Raw genomic sequence first — 14,744 nt, 5'->3', positions numbered from 1 at the left:
GACTTTTAGTCTTATGGGAGGTTCTGCAGATCAGAATTGCTGGATCCCTTTTGGGTTTTTATTTCCTCACCTGGTTATTCCACTGCAGATTTATGTGAGGGGCTAAAGGTTAGAACTAAGTCCCTGATTTGCTTTTGGACTCCAAGTCACACAGCTCAGTTTCTGGAACTTGTTACTTGTTCAAGTTAGGCCCCTGTTTCCTGAGACCATTTCTCTCCTCTTTGCAAAAGATGACTTGAAACTGGGTAATAGGAATTACAGCTGCCAGATGGCACTTGTTCTTGCTCTAGTTTAAGGGACCCCTGGTCCTTTTTCTGCTCCTATGCTTCCTTCCCAGGACTCTTGACTCAACTTCCTTTCTGTCCCTAGGGACTGGAATGTCTCCCATCTGCAGCTATGTTCTTTTCCTGGCCAGCCCTTGCTTGTGTCAGCAGAAGGTGCTCCTCTCTTACATACTCCTTTTCTTTCTTTCTTTCTTTTTTAATTAAAGTTTTTTATTTACAATACATGGGTAAATGCATGGGTAATTTTTCAGCATTAACCCTTGCAAAACTTTCTGTTCCAAATTTTCTCCTCCTTCCTCCCATTCCCCCCCTAGATGGCAGGTAATCCAGTACATTAAATATATGTTAAATCCAATATATCACATACTCCCTTTCAAGTGTTCATTCCCACTTCTGACACCAGCCACATTGGCTGAGCGCAGGGTTTCACAATGAAAGAACACAGACACATATACTCAATTAAAAATGAAAATAGCTTCATTGAATGTGATTGTGATTAGGAGTTTCTAGGCCAAAAAAAAAAAAAAGCCATCAATTATTCAGGCATTGTGTAATGGCTAAATTGGATTTAAATCTGATTTTATTTTTATAAAAAGAAAATTTTGCTTATGTAGTTCCTGGGTTTGTTTTGTCAGGCGTACTCCAGGTATTTTTATATTGTGTAGAGTTATTTTAAATGTGATATCTCTTACTATCTTTTCCCAAGGCTTCCTGATATCATGGTCCTCAACAACCTCTGTGAGTAAAGCTGGTCTGGAATTGGTCAGTTGGAAGACTCCTTCCTTCCTTTCTCTCTCCCTCCCTCCCTTTTCCCCCTTCTTTCCTTCCCTCTCCTTGCTTTTCTTTCTTCCCTTCTGCTCCTTCCTTCTTTCTTTCCCTCCCTTCCTCTTTTCTTCCTTCCTCCTTTCCTTCTGTCCCTCCATTCGTCCCAAGATTCCCACATGAATCAATGATAGAGGCAGCACTAGGACCTAATATTCCTATCTTCTGATGGGTCATTTTGCATTGTCCAACATCAGAATTCTGACTTTACTATTGAGTTTGGGGGACACACTGAAGATCCTTTGCACACAGTGATTTCTGAAAACCTAGACAGGGGCCTGCTTGGCAAAATTAACTACACAACCTTCCTTTTAAATGGAAAAAAAAATTTATTTTTTCACAGTTGTCAAAAAATTCACATATAAAGGACAGGACAAAAGCCTGAAATTGTATTTGTTCTTTCATTCCACATTTTGAAACAGAAGTTAACAAGTGACATAGTGCCAATAATGCTTTCTAGATCGGAATGCAAACAAAAGCAAATCCTCCACCATATGGATGTCACCAAGTGTCCTTTTCTATATTCTTTTCTCAACCCAAGGCAACAGGAATTTTAGGTTTCTTCCATGTGGAACTTTCAGAATAGAGAAGTAGGAACTAAAGACTGTCCTGTTCTAGTTCTCTGCATGAACAAACTTGGCTTTTAATAATTTAAGGACTGCTCTATAGAGAAGGGCAGTCCCCAGCTGCCACAATGCCACTTTGTTGGACATAATTGCATTCCTCAAAGATGAAACTATCAATCAACTCCATTCCCAATCATTGTTTAGAATTATACTTAGGGTTCTCTAATGTAGCCATCCTTGGTGTTTGGTATAAGTCTAAGAAGCAGGGATGGCATCTTCGTCTTGTCTTCCTGGAAGAGTGCTGCTGTATTCACAAACATTGCCCACTAGCTGGACCCTGCTTGTTCATGTTACATTTTACTGGAATCCCCACTTCTTCAGTCTTTGGCTCACCCTGGATAAAGTTTCTTTAACCAGCAGCTGACACCAAATCAACAAACTCAGTATTATTTTGCCAACCCTGTTCCACTTCCTTCAGTCTTCTAGTGCACATCTACATCACATCTGTCACAGTGAAAATATGGAGGAGTAGGGGAAAAGGAAAAAAGGAGACTTTCATCCTCACCAGTTTCCACTTGGGTAAGGTCAGGGATACACTGAGATCTCCCTCCTGAAAGGTTGTTCTTTTGCAGAGGAAGGCTTATAAATGACAGGCACCCACTGAAGTCAAACAGGGTGCATTGTCCTTTGATTAAGATGTATCAGAAAATTTTTCTTTGGAATAAGGATGGAGTCAATTTATTGCAGTTTTCCTGTCTTAGGAGCAAAAATTAAAATGACAGAGTCACAGATGTTGGTGTTATATCCTTGGACACAATGCCTCAGTGCACATCCTGTAATTTGAGGACCCAGATTTTCATATTTGCAATATTTGGAGAGAATTCAGGCAGGGCAATGATGAGATCCTTACCCACTGAGCTTTCTGACCACTTCAACAACTTTGGGATTCCCAACATTGTCACCTGGGAAGAAAGAAGAAAAGAATAAACAAGATATGACCATTATATATAACTAGCTCTAAGACTCTGAACCAATGTGTATGGAAGGATATTAAATTATATGCTCCACTCTCTTCACACAGGCAAAAGGATTGAGCCTGAGAGAGGGCTACAGAGAATTAGTGATATATACTGTGAAGGGCAACAGATTTATTGTCTGAAGACTTGATTTTGGCTCCAATTATTTTCTAGCCTGGTGTTTTCAGCCCATTGAGGAGGATTCATCTTGATCTTAAAATTGTTCATATTGCCATGACTTTGTAAAATCTCTTTAGTGTCTGGGCAGGAAGAAAGCTTTAAAAAAAATTTTTTTTTAACATTTCCTATTTACTTATTTGTTATGTAGATGTTATCTTTCCCTAAAGAATATAAATTCCTTGAAAAATAGGAACTTTTTTTTAAAATAAATTTTTATATTCTGTTTTTATATTTCTTTTATCCTGCTCCCCACTCCCACTCCAGTTCCTTCCCTCCCAGAGAACCGTTGTTTATATTTTTTAAAAGGAAAAAAGGAGGAAAACATCAAATCCATCAAAATTGAGCTCTGCAAATGAGTGGGGTAAGGTGATTTCTCATGTGGGGGAAGAAAAACATTGTGAACAATGCTCAGAAAATCATAAAGGAACATCATCTATGTAGTAATCTTCACAGATTATAGGCAGGAACATGAATGTGATATCTCGGCTTTAGAGGATTTTTGAACTTGGCTAATGTTTTCACAGTGAGAGGGAACTTTCTGTCATAATGGGCAACATGGAAGACTGCTTACCTTTGTGCTTTCTGTTGGGATAGGGGAGTTCAGCTGTACCACTCCATTTTGTGGCCAAGAGGTGAAGAAAGCATACGCAGCAGATTTCTTTGTGGTGTACCCATAGAAAACAGTCACCACAGACTTATTCAGGTGGGCAGCCTTCACTTTTAACTTAACCTATGAGAGTCCATTTCCATTGATAAGTCTTATATCTAGATGAATATCTAGAACTTGGGAAATCTTTTTGAATTTAAAAGCTGGTAGCATTCTTTTTATGATTTTCCTTCCCTCACAATCAATTTATCCAGCAATTCATCAAATGAATATAAGGTAGACTATCTCTCTCTCTCTTTTTTAAAATTTTATAGCTTTTTAGTTAGAAGACATATGCATGGGTAATTTTTTAGCATTGACCCTTGCAAAACCTTCTGTTCCAACTTTCCCTCTTCTTCCCCCCACCCCTTCCCCTAGATGTTAGTCCCATACATGTTAAATATATAAAAGTATATGTTAAATACACAATATGCATACATATTTATACAGTTATCTTGCTGCACAAGAAAAATCGGATTTAAAAATAAGGTAAAAATAACCTGAGAAGGAAAACAAAAATGCAAGCAGACAAAAACAGAAGGAGTAGAAATGCTATGTTCTGGTCCACACTCATTTGCCATAGTTCTTTCTCTGGGTGTAGCTGATTCTCTTCATTATTGAACAATTGGAACTGATTTGGTTCATCTCATTGCTGAAGAGAGCCACTAGACTATCTTTTAATAGACAGAGTATCTTGGGATCCTAGAGAGTGCTGGAAATGGACTTCAGAGGCATTTTACATAAAAGAAAAAGGAAACCCAGGTAGGGTCTCAACCTAAGTGGTTCTCTGCTCCAAAGCCAGTACTCTGTCCCCTGCACCACCATGGTGAATAAGGGTGCTATTTCACCAATCACAACCATTTGGGTTGAAATGGGGAAAGAACCTGCTAAAAGCATGACAGAAGATTTATTTGGACCCAAAGCATCTATAGATTAACTGAGAATAAAAAGGTAGCTTTGGGAAAAATCATTTTACTTATGAGGCTGCCATTTCCTCATTTGAAAAAAAAAAAAGAAAGGACTAAAAATGGTTCTATAGAAGGCTCAAAGGTTCACAGTTTCCCTTTGTGACAAAGACATGATGATGTTTTATGATTACTTAGTGTGCTTGCAAGTTATGAAGACCATGACAGTTTTAGATTACAGAACCCAGAGATTATTTTTATAGAGTTAGTGGCAAAGCTGAACCTCAAAAACCCAGATCTTTTGATTTCCAGTCCAGGGTATTCTCGACACATAGCATCTTTTCTGGAGCCTCTTTTTGCCTATCATATTTAAGGTTATAACCTCTAGCTGAAGGCTATATCACTCACTTAGAAAAATTCTATTAAGGTTTGCATTAGAGAAGTAACTGAACCTGGAGTTCATGTACCCCAAATGTGGTTCATAAAGAATGTGTAAATTTGGATAGAGAAAAAAAAATATGTTCATTATAATATACTTGGTTTTCTTTGAAATCTGTGGTATTTTACTTTGCACATTTAAAATCATTTTTCTTAGAAGGGATTCCAAAATTTCACTGGACTGCCAAATATATCTACAGCACAAAAAGGCCAAGAAGTCTTGAATTAGAGCAAGATGATAGGATTTGCTGAATTCTTAATGGAAAGAAGGGTTCAACCTGAGGGGAATCAGGAAGCTTCCGAAAATTGCTGGGGTCAGCATGCAGGGGAGCTCAGGGGGACTTTTGGTTATGGGGTAAATAGTAAGCCACATTTGGATCCACAGATCCTCACCTAGTGACTCCCAAATGCAAAGGAAGGCAAGCTTACCATACAGTGGTGGTGTTTTTCTCCATTTGCACTCTCCATGGGTTAGAAGCATAGATCCCTTCTCCATTGATGCTCAACCAGCTCCCCACAGAATGGAGCCTTTCTTCAAAAATAGGGGGGATGATACCATCTCTTGTTGGCCCAATGTTGATCAGATAATTGCCTCCAAAGGACACAACTTCAATTAGTTCCTGGACAGAAGAAAGAAACAGTAAAGAAAGTGAAGTGCCTCACTAATTAATAGTGATACTGGGAACATTGCTCAGAAACTCATAAATGTTAAACAACAACCAAACAGCCATGGACACGTTCTCTGTTTCTTAGGTTCTTTCAGATCATGGAGGTGAGATTCATAGACAAAAAGTCCTTTCACACTTAGGGCTAGAAGGATTTTTGGAACATATATAACTTCTGAGCTGGAAGAGACCAAGTAAACCCATTAAATATTTTTCACTTTTACTATATACCAAGTACTGTGGATAGGTACTGGCAATACAAGAAAGAAAAAGAATAGGATGCATTGCCTAGAGCACAAGCTCTGAAATCAGGGTAGAGCACAGGTTCTAAATTTGGGAGGATCTGAATTCACATTCAGCCTCAAGATACTTACTAGTTGTGTGACTCTAGGCAAGTCACTTAATCTCAATTGCATCCAGAAAAAAAAAAAGAAGAAAAAGAATGATACCAATTCATAGAGTCATTACAATGGGGAAAATAAAGATTCTGATACACCATGAATCAAAAATGAATCAATTCAATATGCAGAAACAGAGAAATTTGGAAGGAAGAACACAGGGGTGGGAAAAGCCTCCATGGAGAAGATGGTGTCAGAATTCAGAAGACTCTTAGAACCCAGAATGTCGAGCAGGAAGAGTTCTGAGAATTCAGAATGTCAGAGTTGGGAAGACTCTTGGAACAAAAAATGTTGGAACAGGGAAAAACCTTAGAACTCATAATACAGAGGGTGAGCTAGTCCAGTCTCCTAACTGTACAGATGAAAAAGTACACTCAAGGAAGAGCTCATGTAGCTAAGACCCAATTCCTTGTCTCCTGACTCCTACTGTCTTCCCCCTAGGTCCTCCTCTCTCTACCCCTGTTCAGAAGACCAAAGTCAAAGCAGATCTTACTGAAATGATTTCTAAATCAGTCATAACATCTTTGCTCTCCATTGTTCAGCAATATCCCCAGGCTTTCTTATCAAGGGTGGTGCACATCTCCCATTTGCGTTTTGGAAGAGTAGCTGGCTTATACTTATCCTGACATGTAAGGTAACCCCCATGATTACAGGGATTGCCCTTGCCCCATCGATCATTGACCATGATTTGATCCTTAGAGAAAGGGAGAGCTGAGTCACCAGGGAGGAAGCCATATGGATTCTTTTGCCTATAATTATAAAAGAAAATTGAGAGGGGCAGCTAGGTGGTGCAGTGGGTAAACCACCAGCCCTGAAGTCAGGAGGACCTGAGTTCAACTCTGCCCTCAGACACTTAACACTTCCTAGCTGTGTGATCTTGCCTCAGCCAAAAAAATAAAATTGACCAGATTTTCTTGGCTTGCAATTCAGAAATTTATTCTGTTAAGTAAAGATAAATGGTCCTCACATGATAAGAATGTACAGCCCTTAACCATCCTTGTTATGTTCCCGTTCCTGTACTCTAGCTAGCTTATTCTTATTCTTCTTAAGCTGTGGGGGCCAGAATTGACCGTGTTCCTGCAGATGAGATCAGAAAACCAAACAGGAGGATTATTACTTCTCTATTCTTGGAAACTCAGCCCTTCTTCGTGTAACTCAAGATCCCATTATCTTTTTCTTCTCTCACATCACATTGCTGGCTCATGTGAAATTTATAGTTCACTGAATCTGCAGGCTGTTTTCAGAACAATTGTTGTCTGTTTATTCCTCCCTTTCTCCATCTTACACTGGTGAAGATGACATTTTGTTCCCAAGTGAAGACTTGATATTTAGCCCTCTTAATTCCATTTTGTTAGATTTAGCCCAGGGCATCCAGTATATTAGCTATCTTTACTAGCTTTCTCTTAGACCTACTGGGATCCAGCCTATATTCATGGATCATAGACTACTGTATTATAGTTGTGTGCATGTGTCTTATCAATACGTATGCAAATAGTCAGCTTTGCATAAAACATCACTGGCTAAAATGAAATGAAATTTACATTACTAATCCTTGGCTCCTTTGATGATCCTGCTCCAGATCTAAAGGGCTGCTCTGGTTGTCACTTAAGACTCCATGTTAGGGAACAATTTTTTTCAACATCTGCTAAGTACAATGGTACAGGAACTTGAATTTCTTACTCTTCTTCCAGTCCCACAAAACATCCCCACAGTAGCACGCTGCATCCCATACTCCTCTAAGCTTCCTTAGTTCCCATCCAGAATTCTTTTCTCTTCTGAAAAGTCATGGAGGACAGGGGAGGATATGGTTGGTTCCAGGCCCTAGCTCACTCAACCTTCTGTTGTCACAACCAGTCATTAACCACTCATCCACCTTTACAGGGCTGTCATTGTACAGCCAGGGGAGGAACTCAGTGGAATTCCAGTAAGTGTCAGGGGCTTCCCATTCTCCATCAGACCAGATCAGGTCAGGTTTGTACCTGAAAGACACATGGAAGGGTAACATGCTGGAAGTTGAACACTGACTGGACTATTCTCCTTGCTTCACAAGGCTGAAACCATGGAGGTCAAGGACCTTGCAGAAGAGCAGTGTAGAGAGAGTTCCTTTGGAGTCAGGAACTTGGGTTCAAGTCCTTCCCCTAGACTAGACTAGACCTGTTAAACTGCTTTATCTCTGAGGACACTCTCTAAGTAGAGGCCTTCTGCTTTGAGAAGAAAGCTCTTCACTGAAATATCCCCTACCCCAAGAAAGTAATATAGTTGGCAAGAAAAAAAAGAGGGGGCCTTTGCAACCACAGAATGTTACTTTCCGAACCGATTTTCAGAGCAGTGTTAGCGAGCTTACTCTAGCCTTTAAACTTCATAGAAATTATTGGCTGCTTAGAGGTATAGGAAAACCCTGATCTTACCTCTTGGTAAGACCTCACCCAGAGTTCAGTGGAATGCCTGTTCTCTGAGAGGATATTTTTGAAGCAACAAAATAAATGCCTATACCTTCTGTTTCTCTAGCCCTTTAGAGGTATAAAACCCCATGAAATGGGAATAGTAGTATAAATTCAATAACCCGATTTTTATGGAGGATAAAAACTCAAGGTCAGAGAAGTTCTTACCTATTCACAAGATCAACCATTTCTGGTAGAACTTTGGCCTGGACAAAACTCTGGGTGGTGAAGTTGTTGTTCTTGTCAAGCACATACAAGGGATGAAACCATTCCAGGAGTGAGTGGTAGAGTCCATAATGGATATGCCTAAAAAATATGAAGGAGTAAAGAGAATCATCTCAAGGAGTTTTTCCCCCTGGGGCAGTTGGAGTTAAGTGACTTGCCCAGGGCCACACAGCTAGGAAGTGTTAAGTGTCTGAGATCATATTTGAACTCGGGGTCCTCCTGACTTCACAGCTGGTGCTTTATCCACTGTGCCACCTAATGGCAGTGCCCTCTAGGAATTTTTTAAAGGCCACTTTAAAAAACAAATAGTAATCACAGTAATTTACATATTGTGATTTAAGCTTGAGAGATAGCCAAAAACTGACAAACTGGAAAGCGCTAGTCATAAAGATGAGTTGGTCATATCTGTATCTCTTGTGCAAATTAAATATTGAGTAAATTTTTTATTAAATTGAATATTTTTCTTTGATATGTTTGCTCCACTAAAAAGTATTTTAAAAAATGAACTAAAAATTATTTTTAGAACTTACTACCTCAATTTATTCAGAATTGTAACTGAAGGGACTGTGTGAAGCAAAACACCGTTATCTAGAAATAAATGCTGTCTTGGCACTAATTCTTTTCCTTCACTGTCATGGTGATTCTAGCCTTCCCACCAAAAGTGTTTAGAGACAATGTATTTTCATGTCCTATTTTTCCAGAAGTCCAGTCCTCTATTTTCTACCCACTCTAAATACCTTTCTACAGAAAAACACTAATTAGAACATCCCATCAAAATGTCTCTGAACCAATAGCTAATTTCTTGTATATTATTGTGGGACAAAGTATATGTAAAGGAAGGAAGTACATTTCTTGTATGGTACATGACAATCTGCTAGTGTGAACTTCATTTGGAAGCCATAACAATTACCAGACCATCAACAAAAACTTAAAAGGCAACTATATTTTAAAAAACCACTGAGAACTCTCAATATTGTAATAAAATAGTGTTTCCATCTATCCATGTTCTTTTGTTTTTCCTGTGAAGAAACTACCAAATAATCAATAAAAGCAACAGAAAATGAAAACAACAACAACAACAAATAATAGGACTTTCATATATGCATTAGGTAGTGTGAAGCTGACAAATGGAAAATTGAAATTCAAAATAAATTTCACTTTCTTTGTAGTGCAGAAATATTCATTTTAATGAGTTTCATAAGAGGGATTCTATTTATCAGCAAAAAATATTTATTACAGACTTTAAAGACTGCTTTGAATTACAAAGAAATGGCTTAAAATATATCACTAAAGCAATAGGGGAGTTAAAAACAAGATTGGGTTGTGGTGTGTCTTAGAGATAATCAATGAACAGACCACATTCTCTCTTGCTATATTCTTAAAGGTCAAGGTGGTCCCCAGCCCCCTGGGTAAATACCCTATAGCAAAGGTCAACTTCAGAGGATTTGCTGAAGTCTGAATCATTTCTCAGAGGTGAGAGTACCCTAAACTATGGAGATAGATAAATTGGGAAAAATTTTTTTCCCAACCTGTACAAACACCTGTGCCTCCTTCTTTAGGATTTTAACCTCACCCCAAATCCCCCTTCCCTACCATCCCACTCTCATTCCAGTTTTTCCTTTCTTCATAACTTATTCTCACCCTTTATTGTTCTCTAGGCTTTAGAAAAAAATGCTTCTGTTCCTTCACTTACAAATGACTTCCAAAAAGATAGCTAAGATAGGGTTTCTACCTTAAAGAATCTTTTGTAAACAGTTCCTGCCCTTCATTAGTTTAAATAACTTAGATATTTGGAGTTCTCCACCCCACTCCCTTTCTGGGATATGCATAGGGTCAAAACTATTTTCATTAATACTCCATATAATAATAATCTCAAGGTGTCTTAATTTCTAACACAATAATGACTGATAGATATATCACACATAAAGACTCAGAATTAAGTTGGGATTTTTTTTTTTTTTCAAATGGTATTTCATCTCTTCCAATTACATGTAAATACTAAGTTGGGAATTTCTTAAAAAAAATTTTTTATTATAGCTTTTTATTTATAAGATATATGCATGGGTAATTTTTCAGTATCGAATCTTGCAAAACCTGTTATATAAGTTGGGAATTTCTAATGCTTCGAGAAGTAATTTCTCAAACTCAAAAGGAAACTCCACCACCTCCACCCTCCACGACTTAAATTTGAATTTTTCTTTAACTCAGGATCAAAGGTGTGTTTATGAAGAAGTGTTCAGGTATAAAAGGGTATAGTGGGCCAGAACCTAGAGGGATAAATGGAGGGGATAAATAGAATTGGCAATTGCCCAATCATAATCACAAAACTGGAGACTCAGAAGGACTCTTCAACACCATCTGTGAAAAGAATTTCCATGATATCGCCAACAAGTGGTCATTTAGTCTGTGCTACAAAGATCTCTGAGGAGGGGTCATCCACTCTGTGGAAGGCAGACCATTCTACTTAAGATTGTATTAGCACTTTTAGCTGCCATAAGAAACTGATACATGGTGAGCTTGTAGTTCACTAAAACCCCAGATCTCTTCTAGAAATATTGTCTCACACCATGTCTCCAAACATGACCCCAGGACCAGAGAAACCCCCAGTTCAATGGATTCCTTCCTAAGCTGACACAGATATGATGATTTATTTTGGGCAGTTCCTATTCACCAGACAATTGCCAACTGGAACCTGGTCATGCTGAGCTTTGAATAAATTGCTAAATTTCAAACAAGCAGAGCCAGGATGGAATAATGTTGTTACCATGCAGATTATTCCTAGTTACTTGGAAAGACAAAGAGCCCTACTGAGGAAATGTGCAAGTGATTGAACACCAGGAAAGTGGAATTTATTAAACAACAAACATACTTACTTCTTTCTGAGGAAAAGTCCCAATTCACCCACCAGATCCCGGTGGGGCCCTACATCCTTAGAATTCCAGTTCTAAGCTGTATTACTGGGCCAGAGTGTATAGCCCTCATAATGCTTGCTGATCAGGACCACGTACCTGTGGAAATCAAAGCTTTGTTGTTAATACTTTCTTCCTGTGCTCAAATTTTCTTACATTTATTCAACTGTGTACATACTGCTTCAGGAAAATAAAAGTTCCTTGATGGACAGAAGCAGCTACACCCAAAGAAAGAATACTAGGAAATGAATGTAAACTGCTTGCATTTTTGTTTTTCCTCCCGGGTTATTTATACCTTTTGAATCCAATTCTCCCTGAGCAACAAGAGAACTGTTCGGTTCTGCACACATATATTGTACCTAAAATATACTGTAACCTCTTGAACATGTATAGGACTACTTGCCATCTGGGGGAGGAGGTGGAGGGAGGGAGGGGAAAAATCGGAACAGAAGTGAGTGCAAGGGATAATGTTGTAAAAAATTACCCAGATATGGGTTCTGGTAATAAAAAGTTATTTAAAAAAATAAAATAAAAGCTCCTTGAGGGTAAGGGGCTGTTGTATTTTTGCCTTTGTATCCCAAAGGTCTGGTACCAATGTCTGGCACAAGGTAGGTGCTTAATAAATAACTGCTTCTTAAGGTAAATTAAATCCAAACAATTGAAGAGATCACTAGTAAAACAGCTGTTTGTTCTCTGGCCTTATGAATTTAAAAATATGACTCTTGAGTGGTGTAACATAGTCTTCAACAAATTTGCCAAGGGGTCCAGGGCACAAAAAATTCTATTTCTAAAGCTGTTTGAGAATAACAACAGCTGACATTTTACATGCATTTTCCCAGTAGAACCTCACAATAACCCTGTGAAATGAGTGCTATCAGATTTTGTTCCACTTATTCAAATCTATGCTCCTATGTAAATCTTATTTTAGATTTGTATCCTGGTCAAAAGATACCCCCCCCCCAAAAAAAATAAGCCAAAATACACCCTATCCAAAATATTATAATATAGTTGAACAAAACTGGTCAGTTTCTCCAGGTGTTCACTGAAGTTACTTTAGCTGGTCTAGGTACTCCTAGGCAGCTAACTCATTTTGGGGTGGGACCTCAAAGTGATTTTATTATATTTCAGGAAGAACTTTCTGAATTGCACATTTCTTTTGTATAATAGTATCGATAGGACTGAGAAACTGAGAACAGCCCAGTATCTACTAAAGGTAGATACAAGACAACAAAGCATTTATTAAGTGTCTACTACATGACTTGGGGATACAAGAAGGGCAAAACCCAGGCTCTATGGTAAGCTGTTTACAATTTAATCAGGGATGGACAGGCTCTCTTCAACAATGAGATGATTCAAACTAGTTCCACTTGTTCATCGAAGAATAGAGCCACCTACACTGAGAGAGAGAACTGTGGGAACTGAGTGTGAAACACAACATAGCATTCTCACTCTCTCTGTTGTTATTTGCTTGCATTTTGTTTTCTTTCTTAGTTTTTCTTTTTCTTCCTTCTTGATCTGAATTTTCTTGGGCACCAAGATAACTATAAATATACATACATATATTATATTTAAGTTATACTTTAACATATTTAACATATATTGGTCAACCTGCCATCTGGGGGAAGGAGGGGAAATTTTGGAACAAAAGGTTTTGCAAGGGTCAATGTTGAAAAATTACCCATGCATATATTTTGTAAATAAAAAGCTTTAATAATAATAATTTAAAAAATAATTTAATCAGGGACACAACATTCAAAATACCTACAAACAAAATAGGTGTATAGAGAACCCTAATGGACCTCAGAGGTCAAGAGGAAACAAGTTCTGGCAGGAAGTTAAATGATTTGGCCCAGATGACACAGTTGAACTATTCATTTTACAGACGAAGAAAATGAGGTTTAAAGAGGTCAAACGCGTTGCTGACCTAGAAGTGTCAGGAACAGGTCTGATGACCCTGGATGCACAGGTATGTCCATGAAACAATTCCTACTCCCAAGAAATGTGCATGCTAACTCAGTAAGCCCTTTCCCTCTCAAATGCTTCTTGCTATCAGGGGATACAAAATAGTGGATAGAGTTCTTAATTTAAGAGTCAGAAATATGTTAAATTCAAATCTAGTTACTGTTTGATCCTGGCTGTTTGTCAATAAACATTTATTAAGCGCCTCCTAGGTTCAAGACACTGTTCTAAGCGCTGGGGATTCAAATGGGGAAAGTTACTTAAATTCTCTCAGTCTATTTCTTTATTTGTAATAAAAAAATAATGAGAAGGGGATAAGAAAAGGGTAAAGGCGGTAAATTAAAAAAAAAAGATTTAAGACAGCCACGTTATATAAATACATGTCGGCGATATCAGGGGTGAAGACTGGATTTAAATAAACACGGATCGGGAGCCCCCTCCCTAAATCTTTTACTGTAGCTCTCTCGGTGGGAGGAGGAACGGCTTAGCGAAGCAGCCCTCGCAGGTCCCGGGTTCGAATTCGGCGATCCTCGGTTCAGGCTCCTCCCTCCGCTCACATCCCATCCCTCTCTGGGTCTGCTCACCCTCTCTGGGTGAGACCCCGCTGGTCTCACCTGGCCCCCGCCGCCTCGAAGAGCTCCGCCCACTTTGGGGGGTTGTAGAACTCAGCCTGAAACTGGGGTCCGAAGTCGGCGTAGGAGAAGCCTGGAGGGTCGTTCTGGCGCATGAAACCTTCGTACTCTGGGACTTTTTCGCCCTGCCAGCTCCCCCAGAACCACTCGCTGCTCCAGGCCGGCCCCGAGTGCCCGCCCCAGTGCACGAACGCGCCGAATTTGGCCTAGTGGAACCGGGAGGGCAGCGGGCGCGCGTCCAGGCTCTCCCAGTCCGGGGCGTAGCGCGGCGGCCAGCAGGACCAGGGCCAGCGGCCCGAGCCCGACGGCTCCCGCCCTGGTGCCCCCTGCCACCCCCGAGGTGGAGTCCCGAGCACCCTCTTCTATATGCACGGGAAGCCCCGTCCCCGCTGGCGGACCCCGCCTCCCCTCCCACTGATTGTCCAAAATGGAAAAACTGGACATTTAGCCGGAGCTGGCTGCACCGGGAGGCGAGACTGATGGAAGACTCCGGGTGACAATAGGAATGAGAACGCTCACATGAGACTGCCTAGCGTAGTTGGAGTCAGGGTGATCTGAGTTCCAATCTTTTTTTTCCTTTTTTTTTGGCTGAGGCAATTGCGGTTAAGTGACTTGCCCCGGATTTCCTAGACAAATGTCTCAGAGACCAGATTTGAAT

At 39.6% G+C, this 14,744-nt stretch overlaps 1 pseudogene; it reads right to left on the bottom strand.

Moving 5' to 3' along the window:
• Positions 1–1,272: 1,272 nt before the first annotated feature.
• LOC116422635 lies at positions 1,273–14,530 on the bottom strand (annotated as a pseudogene).
• Positions 14,531–14,744: the final 214 nt, after the last annotated feature.

The sequence above is a fragment of the Sarcophilus harrisii genome, chromosome 3 (genome assembly GCF_902635505.1).
Source record: "Sarcophilus harrisii chromosome 3, mSarHar1.11, whole genome shotgun sequence".
NCBI lineage: Eukaryota > Metazoa > Chordata > Mammalia > Dasyuromorphia > Dasyuridae > Sarcophilus > Sarcophilus harrisii.
The sequence above is the reverse complement of the archived record's forward strand: the minus strand, read 5'-3'. Positions and strand labels throughout refer to the sequence as shown.